Below are 18,890 nucleotides of genomic sequence, written 5' to 3' on the forward strand. Positions count from 1 at the left end.
AATTCAAAAAATAAAAGCAAAAAAATTAACATTTGTAAACAAACTTAGGCACAAGGCCATACAAGAAGTGTGATGGGGAGTGTTGTTGGGTTGCTTTGTTACTAAAGTGAAAATGGAGTCTTTGGCGACTTTACTCTTGACTGGCAACATTTACATTTAATACCTCATTCACTCTGTGGACTCTAAACTAACTAATGAAAACCCCAGCGTTTTTGCAAAAACGAATATATTTACAATTAGTGTGTGTGTGTGTGTGTGTGTGTGTGTGTGTGTGTGTGTGTGTGTGTGTGTGTGTGTGTGTGTGTGTGTGTGTGTGTGTGTGTGTGAAAATACAATTCATTGGAAAAATAAAAAGTTCTTGAATTTGGGAGAAAACAGTTCGTGTTGGGGAGTGGGGAGTCTAGACGAAATATACAAAAAATAAAATTGCCTAGTGCATTGTTAGTGAGGTCCCTCCCTGAGCTATCCTAGATGATTAGATCACCTACTGTTTTCCGGGGCACCGAAAACAAGCGGGGAGATCCCTAGTGGGGATTGGGGTGGATTCTTATCGGGTGATGGGGGAAAAGTGAATATATTGCCAGAAACGACAAAAAAAGGGGGGGTAGATGGTGACCTTCAAAGAGGAGTTGAGCGTGGGTAGCAAAAACAAAAGCAGAGCGGGGAGGGGGGGTTATGGAAGGGTAGCCTCAGAAGGTTTTCTAGTGCCGAAAAATAAACGATCGGGGGGCAGGATCTCATTTGTACCACCAGTCAAGAGTCTCTTTACTTTTTATTTGTCTAACCTAGAGGGATGGGTTCCGTAGGACCCAGTACCGCAAGTGTCATGCCTATGGTGGTAACACGAATTCAAACTTGGCACCTCGTCGGATGCACAAGCTAGCATTATGCACCCACCTCTTGTCAAAGGCCACTCGAGGCAACCTCCTCCAATCGCATCTGATCTTTACTTTAATCAGATGTTTAAAGTAGACGATCAGATCCCGATCCGGAACAGATATCCCTTCGCGGACTCGCTTGAGGCGTGTGATCCATATGACCATTCTCGCCACTGCTAGTATCGCTAGAAAAAACATTCTTTTCTTCCTAGGCAGCGGCGGATCAATGTTTTCCACAAAATATGACTCGTCAAGTTCCAGCGAGCGCTTGGCATCGATGCGGGTCATTACCCTGTTGACGTACCCTAGGAGGTCTTGAGCCTGCTGCAGCGGAAAAAGGCATGACCGGCTGTTTCCCTCATGTCCTCGTCGCAGCGCAGGCAGTAGACCCGGATTTCTTCATTGTACAGGTTGAGTTCTTTAAGAGGGGACAGTGCGTTCCGGACAAGTCACCAGGTAAGGGAAAATTCCGAGTTTGTGAGAAAGTCCCATCCCGGTGTCACTTGAAATGTGTGCCTATCTTTGTCGTCTGCTAATGGGGTATCTAATCTTTACTTGGTCCTTATTTGGTTAATAGGATTTTACGTCCACCTGAAATCCTCTCACATAAAATTATCCCTCTCTGTCTTTTTCAGGCCATTCTAACTTTTTAGAGTAGTTAACTATTTTGTTTTAAGCAAAATCGTAAAACCACATGAAATCGCTTTAAAAAGTAAAGCAAACAGAATTTATCTCTTATAGCGATTGAAAAAAAATAATGGTCAACCAATCAACCGTTGGTTAATACTTAATTTTTAATTTTTTTTTTTTTTTGTTGGTATTTCATGTTAAGAAGGACTTTTCTAAATAATATTATTTAAAAAAAAAAGAAGAAAAAAAATTCTTGGCTTAGGGGCAACCGGAAGTGAAGTGAAAACAATAATCGTAAAGATTACCAAAAAAATGTATAAGCGATATCTTTTTAAAGATTATGACATGATGAACATTCTGAAATTAAAATCAATTTAGTATTAAGTAGTTACAATAAAATACACATTTTGTAGCAACGATTATGCCCAGCCGGAATAAATGCCCAGTAAGAACATTTTACAGCGATCACCCACATGATACACCTATGCATATGAAGAACGTGTAGGAACATGACGTTGTGATGCGACCACCATACGCATAAAAAAAAGGAACTATGTTACGCTCCCTAAATACAGTAAACAGGCTGGAACGTTCGAGAAAACCTGTATATAAACATATGCCTACCAAAATCAAATCAGTTTTCTCTTCAATTTCTGCAGTTCAACAAATTCCGTCCACGGGAGACGTTAGCATCCCCCCCCTCCGGTCATGATTTTACGCACGACAGGAATAAATTGTAATATCTAGTGTGGAAATGTACTACATCAAGCGAGGATTTAAACAATCTTATTTCGAACAAATGTTCTTATGATATGAACGCACATACACACGCACACACGCATATGCACACACACACACACACACACACACACACACACACACATGATTTATGGACTGTTCTTCTCAAAAAGATAGCTACATGAACTTTAAGCCCACACGCGGCACACGTATCATAAAAAAATCAGTAATTTGAAGCCTCGTGCTAATCTCACAAAATCCTCACTTCACTAATCGTCCATTATGAACACTCCACACAAGAAAACATCAGATAAAGGGTTTCATTTGAAGCTCCAAGCAGATCTCCACCTCTCCAAGTTTGACAAGATACGCCTGAAGAACGTCGGAGGTTGCATCAACCGAAACGTAAAAATAACTCAAGATGGAAAGAATTGTGCAAATAATACAAATATGAGAATTGATATTCTTCACTCAAACTTTCATGAAAAACACTCGTCTTTCTGAAACCACTATCAATAATTTCCCCCACTCTTTTCTGTACCTAAACATAGATTCCATGAACAAAGCTTCTTTCTTAGAACTGCACACCCATGGAACTGTCTTCCGTTTGCCTACTTTCCAACTGACTACAATATGGTCGTTTTCAAGTCCAATGTAAACAAGTTCTTGATGAGCCGTTCCTCTTAAGTAATTCAATTTACCAAATTTACAGTACTAACGATTACTATGATATGTCCCATTGACCACTGTATACTCTTTAACCCTTATCCTCGAGTGACCTATGGGCCTTGGTAAGTGGTGACTCCTATGTAAAAAAAAAAAAATTAAACTTATACTCCTAATGCGTAAGCAAATGTTGCTTATTTCATGTTAATACAACGATTTTATGTTTTTCGTCAAGTGCCATTATTTTCCGGATTTTATTTTTATTTCTTAATGTAAGGATGTGGATTGGTGAAGCCTTTCTATTAATTGATGATCCCATTAAATTTACCTTTAATGGTCTCGTGAATATACTTCCACAATTGCTGATTTCTGACTTCAATAAAAATAGCAACATGCAATCTCAGTCCTATAAATTGATAAATCCTGATTATGAATTGGTTACCCCCACCAATATCTACATCTTACTATTTTAACACTTCTTGCATCATGAGCAATACAAAAACTTGAAGGGAAACTGTGTGTAATGGCATAAAGTAAACTTTTATTGGATTATAAAAGTAATTTATGTAAAAAAATGAAGACTTTGAAATATTTCATTGATTTTTTAAAAGAATCTGTGCAGAGACAACACCAAAATTATTTAATTGCTTGACAAAAGAAGTTAAAAGACAATAAAAAGACAAACATTTCTGAATTTTTGAGATGAGGCTTGATCATTCATATTATTTGGATTTTTTTGGACCATTGGTCCGCAAGGACCCATAGCATAGTAGATAGAGTACTTAGTAAAATTCAGTTGTAAAAAGTTACACACTTCTGAAGGTTGAAGGTTCAATCCTCAGTGTGGGCGACTCTCAAAATACAATTGCGAATTACTTAGGACTTCTACTCAGCCATGGTTGATGGAACAAGAAGCATGTTACCCCTGTGGATTAAATAAAGGGTTCAGTTCAAAATTCTGTGCAGAGTTTGAAAGAAAGATTCCTGATCTTGACAAAAAAGGTTGGAGGTTACACTAACCAAAACATTGTGAAGATGACACTTAAGATGAGAATACCAGTCCGAATAATCTTCTCTACAATTTATATTAACTTCATCTAACAGTTTTATTAACGCAAGAACACAAGACTATAAGACACATTGGTTCAGTCAGCATGTATTAGAGAAAAAGGAATTAAAGTAGATCTTTTAGCTTTGTTTTTTGTCGTTGATTTGGTTCCTGTTAAAATCAGAAATCTACAAGTTTCAATTGTATCAAAGTTTTACCAATTTGTTTTTGAGTTTTACAAGGGTATCACCACTTTTCAAGGCCCAAAGATGACTCGATGATAAAGGTTAATGGGTGTTGGGTAAACTATGAAACAACACCATTATGATAGTGTAGGGTTTGATTATTTAAGAGTATGGCTCAACTTATTTCCGCTAGATTTGAAATGACCACGTTATACTCAGCTGGGAAACAGCCACACTGTATTGTGTTCCACAGATGGCTGTTCTAGATAAGAAACTTTAGAACTAGAGGGTAGGAAGTTAGCAAGAAATTCTGTTCATAAAGAGGTCCAATTGAAATAAATGGCTCTTGTCTTGGGGAAGTGCCATGTCTTAAGTTCCTGGGACCGACCTTCATTCCTGATCTGAAATGGAACACATGCATCAAATCTGTTGTCAAGATTGCTGGAAAAATGGTTGGATCATTCTACCGTTCCAGTAGGTATCTCACGGCCAATGAAATTCTCTATCTGTATAAGAGCCAAGTATGTCCTAAAATGGAATACTCTTGCCACATCTAGGTAGGCGCTGCTCAGCATGCCCTATCTTGCCTTGACAGAGTTCAAAACTGACTTAGAAACCTAATAGGTGATGCCCTTTTCTCTTCCCTGCAATCTCTTCCTGACAGAAGAGACGTTATGAGCCTGTCTCTGCTCTATCGTTATTTTCATGGCAAGTGCTGATCTGAGCTCTCATTTATAGTCCCTCCCTTGCCAAACTTTCACAAAAAACACTCAACGAGCTACAATCACTATCAACAATTTTCTCACTCTCTATCTGTGCCTAAATCTAAACACAGATTCCATGAATAAAGTTTCTTTTCTAGAACTTCCCAGCTGATTGCAATATAGTAGCCTTCAAGTCCAATGTAAACAAGTTTTTGTTAAACCGTCCCCTTAAATAATCAAATTCTTCCCAATCTACACCATTAGCGATTAATACACCTTACATTCATTAACCCTTATCCTCGAGTGACCTTCAAACCTTGATAAGTGGTGATTCCCTTGTAAAAAAACAACAACAAAAAACAAGAATACATAACAGATTGAATCTGTAGGCAAATATGTGCATTAGAAATGGAATTGAATCTTTTAGTCTCATCATTCGTCAGAGTCATGACGAAAGGCAAACAAAATGTATTTTCGGGTTTGTATTACTGTACACATAGATTCGAAAAAGTTGTCAAAACAACAAATATATAACAAATAAATGTTATCAAAGGCAAGATAAGTTACTTTTCTACCAAACTGGATATATTTTTTTTTGTTTTTATTCAATGTAACATGCTTATTCAGCTCGAAAAGCATACAGTGTTTACCGATGTATTGGAAAATTCAAAATGGCGCCCGACACTCTCTTTAACACGGTAAGTTCAGGAAAAGATGTTATAAATAATAAACTAGACAAAATACTGTTAGAAATTCTCTCATTATATGTTACCGTGACATAAGTTGACATATATTCGGTGTTTTTTTAATAGTATTTTGTCTAGTTTATTATTTATAACACCTTTTCCCAAACTTACCATGTTAAAGAGAATGTCGGGCGCCATTTTGAATTTTCCAATACATCGGTAAACACTGCATGTTTTTCGAGCTGAATAAAACATGTTACATTGAATAAAAACAAAAAAAATGTATCCAGTTTGGTAGAAAAGTAACTTATCTTGCCTTTGATAACATTTATTTGTTATATATTTGTTTTTTGACAACTTTTTCGAATCTATGTGTACAGTAATACAAACCCAAAATTACATCTTGTAATGTTGGCGCCTCAACTGGAATTATCTGTATTTAGGTACCAAACATTTGGTCAGAAATGGGGAAAGCTTTACATGCGCAAAAGTTCTAATTGCCCAGCGTATCACTGTGTGAGTCTAAGCACACCTGTGCTATCCACCGAACCACATAACAATCAATATGCATGAGATTACATGTAAGGGCAAAAGAAAATACTTCTTAACTGCTACATTAACCCCTGCTTAGGCTTTTAGCCAATAAAAGAGATTCTTTATTTTAGTAGCAGTACATGAGACTAAATTTAAACGAACATTCAAATTGCAACAAACATGTAAATAAATGCTCATTTCGATCTAAAATGATAGTTCTTTGTTGAAAAGAGAAAATTGTCAGTTCTTTTATTGGCAAGCACGGCAACAAAACTTTGCGCAGTTGTTAGTCTTTCTTTACAAAGGAACCACCCAGTTTTATGCATTTCTTGCATTGTTTAATGCAGCTCTGGAGACCATTTTTGTAGATTGGTTCTCCAACTACAACATGACTTTGGAAATCAAGGTTGAAGGGAAATGCTTCTTTTTTTTTTTTTTCAAAAACAACTTCATGTCTGGGAAGAGGTGACATGCAAAGGGTGCAAGGTCAGGAGATGGGGAAGGATTTCACAGTCACACACTTGTGCTTCTGATCTAACACCTCCCTAGATGAGTTCATAATAAAAGCATACTCTAACTTAACATCTAAATCTGACCCCCAAGATCTCCATGGACATGGAATATGCGCCTACATTAAAGATGGCTTTCCGTGTGGTAGAGATATCTCCAGAGAAGACCCTAATTTACCTTATATGTGTTTTCGGGTTGCACTTGCTTACACCATCGCATTTATATTTTCTCTCTATCGCCCCCACAACAGCGGGGTTACTGTCTTTAAGAGTATATCTGAGAAAATTGACCTCAACCTGTCTGCTCATCCTTCGGCTAACATTTACATTTGCGGTGATTTCAGTGTCCATAATGTGGAATGGCTGACCCACTCAAATAAGACAGATGATGAGGGGAGGTTCTGTCATGATTTTGCCATTGCCTATGACCTCACTCAGATTGTTCACAAACCCACCAGAGTGCCCAATACTACCAGTCAGTATGCAAGCCTTCTAAACCTTTTTCTCACAACTTCCCCTGAGCTATGTTCATGTTCCGTTCTATCTCCTCTGGGATCCTCCGACCACTCCATTGTATCAGTTAAGATAAAAATGAAATGTAATAAGTCTTCAGATGTACCTCTCCACCATACTGTATATAGATACTCTACGACTGACTGGGATAGCTTCCATACATTCATATCTGATCTACCACTGCATTCCATGTTTAAAAAGGATGTGTCCTCTGTAGTATCAGACCTGACCGAATGGTTAATTGTAGGCATAGACCGATTCATACCATCCAAAAAATTCCAACAAAAATCTAACAGCCAGCCATGGTTCTCCCCAGAATGTGCTACTGCCATTGCGTACAGAAATCACTTTTTCCATAGCTACCAACGTAAGAGATGTACTGAGAGTAAAGCTGCTTTCAGGAATGCCAACAACTATTGTAAAAGAGTAATAAAAAAATGCAATAGAGCTATATGCTCAGTCCGTCAAATCCAAAGTAGCTGAGCAGCGGCTTGGTTCCCACCAGTTTTGGCAAATAGCAAACAGGATCCTGAACAGAAGCGTGTGTTCTATCCCAACCATCATCAATGGACCTGAGGTCATCTCATCAGCATGACAAGGCCAAACTATTTGCCAAGAACTTTGCAGCTAACTCTACCCTATGCGACGAAGGACATCAACTCCCCATATTTCTTTCTAGAACAGACAACACACTATTCAACATACAAATATCTGTGCGTGAGGTCACTAAACTAATCAAGAACCTTGATTCCAGTAAAGCAACTAGCCCAGACGGCTTCCAATTATAGTGTTGAAAAAGCTTCGACCAGAACTTGCCCCCATACTTACAAAACTGTTTAAGCGTTGCCTTAAGGAGAAGTGCTTTCCAACACCCTGGAAAACCTCATCAATATGCCCTGTATTTAAGAACTCAGGTGATAAGTCATCTCCCTCTCAGTACAGACCAATAAGTCTCTTGTGTGTCATGAGTAAGTTACTGGAATCCATATTAAATAAAAAAGTAGTCAACCACCTCAGCAGAAATAACCTTCTTAGTGGCATGCAATATGGTTTCCGTTCTGCTAGATCTACAGCTGATGTGGTAACAGTTATATCTCATAGGATTAGTGAATCTCTCGACAAAGGCTTCCTTTCTAGGGCAATTGCTCTTGACATATCAAAGGCCTTCGATAAGGTATGGCATAAGGGCCTACTTCACAAGATTTCCAGTTACGGTATAACTGGAAATGTTTTCTCAATAATTAAATCATTTCTCTCTGATAGGCTCATAAGAGTAGTGGTTGATGGGCAGCAATCAGAGGCCCACAGTATTAATGCAGGAGTCCCCCAGGGGTCCATCCTGGGCCCAACTCTCTTCCTGATCTACATCAATGACCTCCCTAAACACATACTTAAATCATTTGTTGACATCTATGCTAACACATCAAAGGCCGTAAATGACAAAGTTCTCTCTGATTCTCTCTCCTCTGATCTTGAGCACGTGGTACAACGGGGGAAGAGGTGGCTGGTCACTTTTAATACATCCAAAACCAAGTTTCTATCTTTACATCATCAATGCACTGATCTCCATCTGGCATCAATTGAAATGGATGGCTCTCGTTTTGGAGAGGTTCCATGTTTTGACAAACTTCTGGGTTTGACCTTTACTCCTTATCTAAAATGGAACACGTACATCAAATCTGTTGTCAGGGACGCTGGGAAAATGGTGGGATCCTTCTACTGCTCCAGAAGATATCTCACTACTGATGCAATTCTCTATCTTTATAAAAGCCAAGTACGTCCAAGGATGGAGTACTGCTGCCACATCTGGGCAGGAGCTGCTAAAAACAGCCTATCCTGCCTTAACAGAGTACAAAATAGACTTCGTGGTTTAGTGGGGGATGCCCTTTTCTCCCACAGAAGAGATGTTGCAAGCCTATCTTTGTTTTATCGCTATTTCCATGGCAGATGCTCGTCTGAGCTCCAATCCCTCGTCCCTCCTCACCAATCTTTCACGAGAAACACCCGTCTGGCTGAAACTACTGTCAATAATTTCCCCCACTCTTTATCCGTGCCTAAATCCAAACGTAGATTCCATGAGCAAAGCTTCTTTCTTAGAACTGCCCGCCAGTGGAACTCTCTGCCGCTTGCCTGTTTCCCACCTGACTACAACTTGGACGTCTTCAAGTCCAACATAAACAAACTCCTGACAAACCGCCCCCTTAAGTAAGACACTCTATCAAAACCTCCAATACTAATGATTACTACAATACTATCTCATTGATTACTGTACACGCAATAACCCTTATCCCTGAGTGGCCTTCGGGCCTTGATAAGTGGTGACCCCCATGTAAAAAAAAAAAAAATGGATGGCTCTCATCTTGGGGAGGCTCCCTGTTTTGACAAGCTTCTGAGTTTGACCTTTACTCCTGATCAGAAATAGAACACGTGCATCAAATTTGTTGCCAGGGACGCTGGGAAAATGGTGGGATCCTTCTACCGCTCCAGAAGATATCCAACTACTGATGCAATTCTCTATCTGTATAAAAGCCAAGTATGTCCAAGGATGGAGTACTGCTGCCACATCTGGGCAGGAGCTGCTAAAAACAGCCTATCCTGCCTTAACAGAGTACAAAATAGACTTTGTGGTTTGGTGGGGGATGCCCTTTTCTCTTCCTGCAGCCTCTCTCCCACAAAAGAAACGTTGCGAGCCTGTCTTTGTTTCATTGTTATTTCCATGGCAAGCGCTCGTCTGAGCTCCAATCTCTGGTCCCCCCTCGCCAATCTTTCACGAGAAACACCCATCTGGCTGAAACTACTGTCAATAATTTTCCTCACTCTTTATCTGTGCCTAAATCCAAACGTAGATTCCATGAGCAAAGCTTCTTTCTCAGAAGTGCAGGATTGTGGAACTCTCTTCCGTTCGTCTGTTTCCCACCTGACTACAACTTGAATGTCTTCAAATCCAACATAAACAAATTCCTGACAAACCGCCCCCTTAAGTAAGACACTCTATCAAATCTCCAATACTAATGATTACTACAATACTATCTCAGTGATTACTATACACGCAATAACCCTTATCACTGAGTGGCCTCCGGGCCTTGAGAAGTGGTGACCCCCATGTAAAAAAAAAAAAATCCTGTACGTGTCTTACTACTAAAACCCAGCCAATAACTTTACACTAGGCATGGTCCAAATAGGAGCCCCTTACATCCACATGGTTATATACCTTGTTAGGGGTGAACGTAAGTTAAATAAATAAATAAATAAAATGGGTTTTCAATTCATATTTATTTAATAATGGTACAATTTTCCTACCTAGCAAAATGGATGAATTTTCCAGGCACCATCTACCTTGTATACAAAATTTAGGAGCCAGCTCCCCCCTAGAGAGGGTACAAAAAATAGAATGAGAGGTAATGCTTGGGAAGACGGTCTTCTATGCCCGAAACTAATAATATCTCTATTTCAAACAAAAGAGTCAAGAGATGGAACTCCAGTGGAGGTTGATAAAGCCGATATTTTTTAGTCTGACAATTGACGAAGAGGGCACATAAAAGATACGAAACTAAAAAATATCCAATAACATATCTTATCGTAATACTTAAATATCTAAATATATTTTTTATATGTAATTTTTAATTATTTTAAATTAAAATTACATCATGCAGATACAGTAATTATACCACAGACATTGTCAATACGAAAGTAAAATTTTAAATAATAGACTAGCTTTCATTATTACTTAGTGAAGGAATCGCCATATTGTCTTATTAACATCAACAAGACAGATTCCAGTTTTTTTTTCTTTTTAATTTCCTCAGAGTTAAATTATTGGCTGTTTACCGTGTCTGAGTTCATATATTCATCAGTAAGTAATGTAAAAATTTAAAAAATAATTTAAATCCATTTTTCTATGATCTACAAACAATACGCAAAAAACAAAAAAAAAAACATGAACGCACGTTTTTAACTTCCTTTAAAAACAATGCGTTTTTTTGAGGAAATGATTGCTTATTTTTTTTTAATGATATTCATTTATGTTTGCAAAATTTAAATGTTTTTAATAATTAAATATTTTCAGTTTTATTTTATGTCCTTCATCATCATTATCAAATATTGTTTATCACAGCTCATTGTTGAAAACACAAAATGGCTTCAAAATGTAGGATCAAAAAAAAAAAAAGATCTTGGTTGAAATAATGAACATCCTAGATACTCTTGATTTAAAAATGTTTTCTAAAGATTTCTAAACTTGCCTTCCATGTAAATACATACTTTTTTTTTTTCTAAAAAGTAAAACCCTAGGTCCCGTCGATTTTTTTTTCTTCATCCTAACGGATCTCTTTTTTCGAAGATTTTGCAAATCTAACTCAGCTAATGAAAACTGTGTCAATTTGTATTTAACAGATTTAAACAGAAATAAAATAGAGAAATAATTCTCAAAACATAAAGCTATTTTTTTTTTTATGTAAAAAAAAAAAAAAAAAAAATCCTACAATTTAAATTTTGCATGTGTTTCTCTATACTTTTTGGAGATTTTTTAGTATTTTTTACGAAGTACCCAGGCGTAATATAAACACCCCTGGCCCTAACCTCATATAAGAACGGCTTTCGGAAAAAACATCCTCAATCGCGAAAGCCGTTTTTAACATGTGGAGGTTGGGAATGTTTATTTCCGAAAGCCGTTCTTAACATGAGGAGATTGTGGGTGTTTATACTACGCTGGTTACTCTTCCGATTTTTTTCTTTGTAAAAATGACCCTTACATGGATGTAGTTTCGAAAGGTTGAACCGATTATAATCTGTCCAGATTGACGTGTTTTATTCAAAAATTTTTTTAAATACTTGTTTTTAATATTGTCTTATAAAATTTCTTCATATATAGATAGTAATACCGTGACTTTATTTTCTCTGTCTCTTGGACCATGCATCCTCGATTCGGAAAACTTCAATTTTTAATAGGAAAGATCTAAATACTTGTTCAACATTTGCAGATTATTTTATTTTGCATTTTTAAAAACGTTATTGCAAAATATTATTAAATAAACATCTCATCGGGATCATTTATTTATGTTTTTTGAATATTTTAAATGGCTTTTTATTAACATTTCAGAAGTTCATTCTTTCTTTTGAGCTGTTGAATTTTTGCAAACAAGATGGCTGCTGACGAGATAGTTACACTTTTTCGTTGTCTTTTTCAAATATTTTTCTTTTTAACAGAATCAATGCTAATAACTATCATCGATCGTGCGAAAAATGTTCATCCGAACTATGTATTTTTATTCCGAGCATTTTTGTGTTATTTTCGATTTGGGGGTGAATATCTACCCTCCCCCACATATGATCGTCCAATAATGTCAGCCATTTTGTTCTTCTCGTTTTCCAACTTTACACTAGCTGTGTATTAAACTAAAAAACAAAACCTTTAAAATAAATTAAAATACATAAGAACTTATCCAGATATGTAGACTAATAATTGGGTGTGTATTACAATCCACATAGGTACGAAAAAGTTGTCCAAAAAAAGAAAAAAATCCTAAATATATAACAAATGTTATAAGTTACTTTTCTACCTAACTGAATAAGTTTTGTGTGTTTTTATTTAATGTAAAATGTTTATTCGGTTCGGAAAACAAGTAATATTGAGCGATACCGAAGAACAAGCAACAAAAACTTCAAAATAAGAAATAAAACAAAATGAATGTTGCCGCGACATTTTTCTACCACCATTTTGTTTTCTTTCTTTTTAAGTGATTACCGAGACTTCAAAGATGTAAAGAGACATCGCGGTCATTTTTTTTCTTGGTCTCCGTTAGCGTTCAATATTACTTGTTTTTTCAAACTGAATAAACATTTTATATTAAATAAAAACACCAAATACTTATTTAGCTAGGTAGAAAAATAACGTATCTCGCCTTTTGATAACATTTATGTATATATTTTTGACAACTTTTTCGTACCTCTGTGGATTGTAATACAAATCCTAATAACTTATCTTGCCTTTCTTTGGTAATATTTGTTTGTATATTTTTGCCCCCTTATTTATTCTACTAACTGCAGCTAAATATACCCAAATAAACATTAATTTTTTTTCACCCCAGATGATCTTTCAAATTAAGTAATGCTATTTTTAACAGTATTTAACATACGAATTACTTCCATAAATTGATGGATGCCGTGCTTCAACAGAATCTGAACCAAATCATGTTTAGACAGCAAAAGTCTATTTGGTTCGGTTCAAAGGCGTTTATGGAGTGCAAGACGATTATGTAAGGGAGATAACAAGCATCAACTAAGCAAAAATAACTTTTTTTTTTTTTTTTTTTGCAAGAGATAATTTGAGATGTTAAAGTAATCGATCGAACAATGAAACAATTTCAAGTTTTATAAAAAAAAAAAAAAAAAATCGTTTGCACAAAAGTATAGTCCCGGAACTAAAAATGAAGACTGTCGAAGCAGCTTACGAAAAAAATAATCATAGGAGGAGGAGGGGTGTTGATATTGCAGAAATAAATCGGGAACTTTTTCTTTTTTAATTGTTTAAAAAAGAAGAAAAAGTTTTCGTTTTTTTTTTTTTTTTTGTTTTTGCAATATCAACGCAAATTCATTCCTAATTTATTTCACAATTACTAGCCGATTAAAATCAATAACTGCTTGCTTCGGTCATTATTATTAAAAATGTAGCAATGTGTGCATTTGGCAATTGGTTGTTCAACCTGCAAAAGGGTGTTTATTCCGAAAGCCATTCTTAACAGGGGGAGGTTGGGGGTTTATTTCGAAAGGTATTTTATTTTCAACTTTCCCATGTTAGAACGGTTTTCGGAATAAACACTCTTTGCAGATTGGACAACCAACCACTAACCAGTGCACATTGACCAAAGTAGCTCCTCCCCGCCCCTAAATATGATATTTTTCATTTTTAGTTCCAGGACTCTGCTCTTGTGGAGACAAAGTTTTTTTTTTTTTTTTTTGTGCTTATGCACTTACTGATCCGCGGTTGTTTTTTTTTTTTTTAAATCGTATTTCCAAGTTTAATTAAAGTTTATGGTGTTTTTTTTTATTCAGTTCTAAGGTTAAACTACAGAATAGGTACAAAATATCCTCCCCCTATTTAGAATGGCTTTTTAAATAATAACGTTATTATTTCAGCACGGATCAATAAGTGCATGATGAGTACTTTTTTTTCTTTTTTTTTTAACTTGAAATTGTTTCATTGTTCTCTATTTGGAACGGGCTAAGTTCCCACACCATCCGTGCCTCCTCAGTAAACGCCTTCAAATCACGCTTGGCTGCAGAATGGAAGAACCTATATCAATTTTCTTACTGAGCCAGTGATTCTACCCTCACATATTTTTCATGTGAATTACTAACGCTACTTGACCCTTTTCCACAGAAGAGGGTCAAAATCTCAACATATAGTTTTAATATCCTAGTCAGGTAAATAATGACCTAGACTTATGATGATTGTTCAATCGATTATTTTAGCACCTTAAATTATCTCTTGCAATAAATGCTTATTTTTGCTAATTATCTCCCTTACATAATCGCCTCAAACTCTTTAAGTGACTCTAAAACATAGATAAAACACAGTCCATTTCAATTTCTGGAGAAGTAATGAACTACTAACTTGTGAATACTATTATTTATTACCATTGTCCTACCTTGACAGTGTTTGTGGTATAGTAGGGGATGCTCTTTTCTCTTCCCTGCAGCCTTTTCCCCACTCTTTATCTGTGCTTAAACCTAAAAATGGATTCCATGAACAAAGCTTCTTTCTTATACCTGCACGCCTGTGAAACTTTCATTTCCCTGCTTTCCAGCTATCTACAATATACTTGTCTTCAAGTCCAACATGAACAAGTTCTTGATGAGTCGTCCCCTTAAGTAATCGAAACTACTAAACTTCCACTACTAACGATTACTGTGATATTGCCCCATTGATTATTGTACACTTATTAGTCCTTATCCTCGAATGGCCTTGATAAGTAGTTACTCCTTTGTATATAAAAAAATAAAATTACCATAAATGATCATTTAATATTGCTTTTGATAAAAAAATTCACTTGTTTTGTTGTATATTGATCATGTTTTTTTTTTTTTTCAAAGAGGTATTTAATGCCAAATTTAGATATACTTTAAATTCTTGATATTTAAAAATATGTAAGAAGGAAGTGTCTGGGCTTTAACTAGTTTTGCATCATGTAAATTGATATATTGAACGCTGACATGCACTACGACTCCTGGTCAGATTAGACCTGGGGGGTAATGGTAACTACAGACTGACCATAAACACATTCTTTAAAGCTCCCAAATGAGGCCCTCACCACAGAATACAGTTGCAGGTTTTATCCCGAACGCTATGTTTAAAAAATAATTGCTTCAAATCTAAAAAAAAAAAAAAAAAATGTAAATATTAACGATCTGTTTAATAAAATGTAAATATATATATATATATATATATATGTGTGTGTATGTGTGTGTGTGAATGAGGCTAGCAATGCAGGGAACCGGATGTTAAAATGATCTGACGTATGGGCAAATTAAAGATGATCTTGTAGAGTTTATTTTTTTATATCTTCATATATCCATTTATTTTCCAGATCAATCACAAAAATACAAATCAGTATACACACACACACACACACACACACACACACATAGATTTTTAGAACTTTTCGCTTTAAAAACTATGATTATATCTTTTGGATTGAATTATGGTCAGCTTTCTAAATTGACGGGGTTTTTTTTTTTTTTTTTTATCAGAAGGTGAAGGGGGGGGGGTAAATCTTGTCCTTCCCAGTTGATGAATTTTAATTTTTTATGTTTGCATTTCTGTTCCATACTTCCGCGATATTGTGGTTTTTTTTTTTGGTTTTTTTTGGTACTTTTGCAGAATTTGACCCGGATCCTCGGGCAAATTCTGCAAGAGTATCCCTCCCCCTTTTTTTTGCTTCTTTGAAAGTGAAATTCGAAAATTGAAATATTAAATTTCAAGTAAAATAAATGGTTTTGACTTGTCATATTGCAGTAATGAACATATCGAAAAATGATATAGAAAATTAATTATTAATGAAAATAGTTTCCAAAGAAAATTAGCAAAAATTGAGTTTTGTTAAAAAATAAGGCGAGCTTGAATAGTAACAAAACAAGGGAGGTAATTATTTTCTGAAAATTTTGAAAATCTTGGACCAATTTAGCAAAACTTAATTTTCACTAATTGTTTTCAAAAACTTTTCATTAATTTTCTATCATATCGTTTTTCGAAATTTTTCGATATCTTCATTACTATGATATGACAATCAGGACGTTAGTTTTACTTGATATCAATATTTTGAATTTCGCTCTAATAACAAAGAAGCACTTATTTTTTTAATTGTAAACTGGATTTTTTATTTGAAATACTTTGGAAAAAGTGTAAATCCGACATCTTGTTTTGAGTATAAATGTAATAATAAATCTGGTTCTTGTCCATAATTCAACCTAATTAAAGAGCAAAAACATGGAAAAATCCTTGATACGTATTCATCATGGAACAAAGATGTCTTATTCCAAAAGTCACGTAAATTGATCAACTAAAAAAATCAAATTTTATGAGTAAGCAAAAAGGGACTATCTTGCATCGCCATCTTGAAAAATCAGATGCAAATACCTCCAAAATGGTTCAAGAGATCAACCTTGTGATACTAATGAGTTTACATTAATAGCCTTAGATCATTTCTTTATATAAAAGAAATACTTGATCAATTTATGTAATTTTTGGAATATGACATTTTTGTTCCATAAGCATGTACATCATAAAGAGTTTTTGCATTTTTTTTTTTTTTTTATTTAGGTTGAACTGTGGACTTGCACAATAAATTTTATTAGTGGCCTTGCAAGGCCATAGGGAAAACAACCAAGCAAAAAAAAACTCTAAGCAAAATTCATCCCAAAGCAGCAAAACTGAAGCTGGCTTGCCAAGACACTATGTATATAAATTTAGGCATATTTTATTTATTTGAAAATATAGGTTCTTTTTTACCAATTGTCATAAGATTTTAACCATAGAATAGTATTATAAGCTTCAAAACGTCTGCAAATTTTCATGTAGTTTCGTCTCATAAAACCAAATTTATGAGCATTTCAGTATTCAATTTGGCTACCGGTATAGACATATCCATATACTAGCAAGCCACCCGGCATTGCCCAGTTGTAAAATATGCTTAAATATATTTTGATTAATACAGATTTCATATTTATTATATTGGACCAAATATATAGTAATGATTTAAAAAAAAATAAATAACTTGAGTGCCACCACTGAGAATCGAAACCAAAACGTTTAGCTTATGATTTACTTTTTCCTTTAACGTTAATGCCTGAGTTATGAAGACATGTTTACTGCAAAGCTAAAAATTAAAACATGAACCAATAGCTATTATTATTATTTTATTTTTTTTTTTTTACAAGGTGATCACCACTTATCAAGTCCCGGAAACCACTCAGGGATAAGGGTTATTGCATATACAGTATGTTAGTGTGGGGATTTAATGAAAATGTCTACTTAAGGGGGCGGTTCATCAGGAATTTGCTTACGTTGGACTTGAAGACATCCAGGTTGTAGTTAGGTGGGAAACAGGCAGATGGAACAGAGTTCCACAGGTGTGCAGTTCTAAGAAAGAAGCTTTGTTCATGGAATCTACGTTTTGATTTAGGCACAGATAAAGAGTGGGGAAAATTTTTGACAATGGATTCAGCTAGACGGGTGTTTTTCGTAAAAGATTTGCGAGGGGGGACTGGAGATTGGGGCTCAGACGAGCACCTGCCATGGAAATAACGATAAAACAAAGATAGGCTTATGTTATGCATGCATATTCGTAATGCTGTCATTCGACCATCACCTGACAAATTCCATTTTTTTTTAAATTTTCATACTTTCGCACAGATTCTCCCTGGCTAAAATCCAAATATAAAGTTTCGCATGGGTTTGAATATCCTATATATCAAGTTTTATGTCTGTAGACCAAAAACTGACAGGAGTTTGAGAGGCAAAATCTTTTAAACAAATATATATTTACACATACGTAAATGAATAGAAAGAGAGAAAGAGGTTTGTGTTTACTATAACCTTTTTACACAAATATTATGCAAGTATAAATCATGTAGAATATCTGCATGAATATAATTACACGTAATAGTTAACTAAAGATGATCATCTCATGAGAAAACTCAAAAACTAGTAGGGAATTGATTAAAATGAATGTTTAAAAGAATAGGCAAATTAGCTAGATCTTTTGCAGATGAATGCAATTTCACAATCCATATATAACAAAGTTGTATTTTCTTTGCTAAAAGGGTTTTTAATAATATATATATATATATATATATATATATATACACACACACCACCTTTTTTGGCAATATATAAGTTCCAAATCTCAGCAACTATTGATGAAAGCTCGTTGGAAAGGTAATGACCTGAATTGTGTAGTGGGCTATGTCACATTTGCCCTTAAGGTCGCATATTAAAGGGATCATCCATTATCCAGAGCCTATTTTTGGCACTTTTTTACAGCCATAAGATGTTTCAGTCACAGTCATTTGTTTTCCTAGTTTTGCATGTGAATTACAAAATATCTGATATTTCCCCAAAACCTCTGGCTTTGATGGAGGGGAAACTAAAACTTGCTGCTATGATTTCAAATGATCTGAAATAACAGCAAGGAGATACTTGACTCCAAATATTTCTCATATGTTACATCTTCCCTCTTTGGTTTTTATACATAAAGTAAATTTCAGTGTATAAGGATTATTTGATACTGGATATTCATAATC

The 18,890-nt window shown here is 35.3% G+C and overlaps 1 protein-coding gene across 1 annotated transcript in view; it reads left to right on the forward strand.

Annotated features, from left to right (window-relative positions):
* Nucleotides 1–10,777: 10,777 nt before the first annotated feature.
* LOC145278684 (transcription elongation factor SPT6-like) overlaps nt 10,778–18,890 on the forward strand; it is an 86,485-nt gene continuing 78,372 nt past the window's right edge. Inside the window, exon 1 of the mRNA XM_080130679.1 lies at nt 10,778–10,944. The gene's annotated coding sequence lies outside the window, so the exon portion shown is untranslated. The remainder of the gene's footprint in view (nt 10,945–18,890) is intronic.

This window comes from Euprymna scolopes, chromosome 1 (genome assembly GCF_053919585.1).
Source record: "Euprymna scolopes isolate OS-2025 chromosome 1, ASM5391958v1, whole genome shotgun sequence".
Lineage (NCBI taxonomy): Eukaryota > Metazoa > Mollusca > Cephalopoda > Sepiida > Sepiolidae > Euprymna > Euprymna scolopes.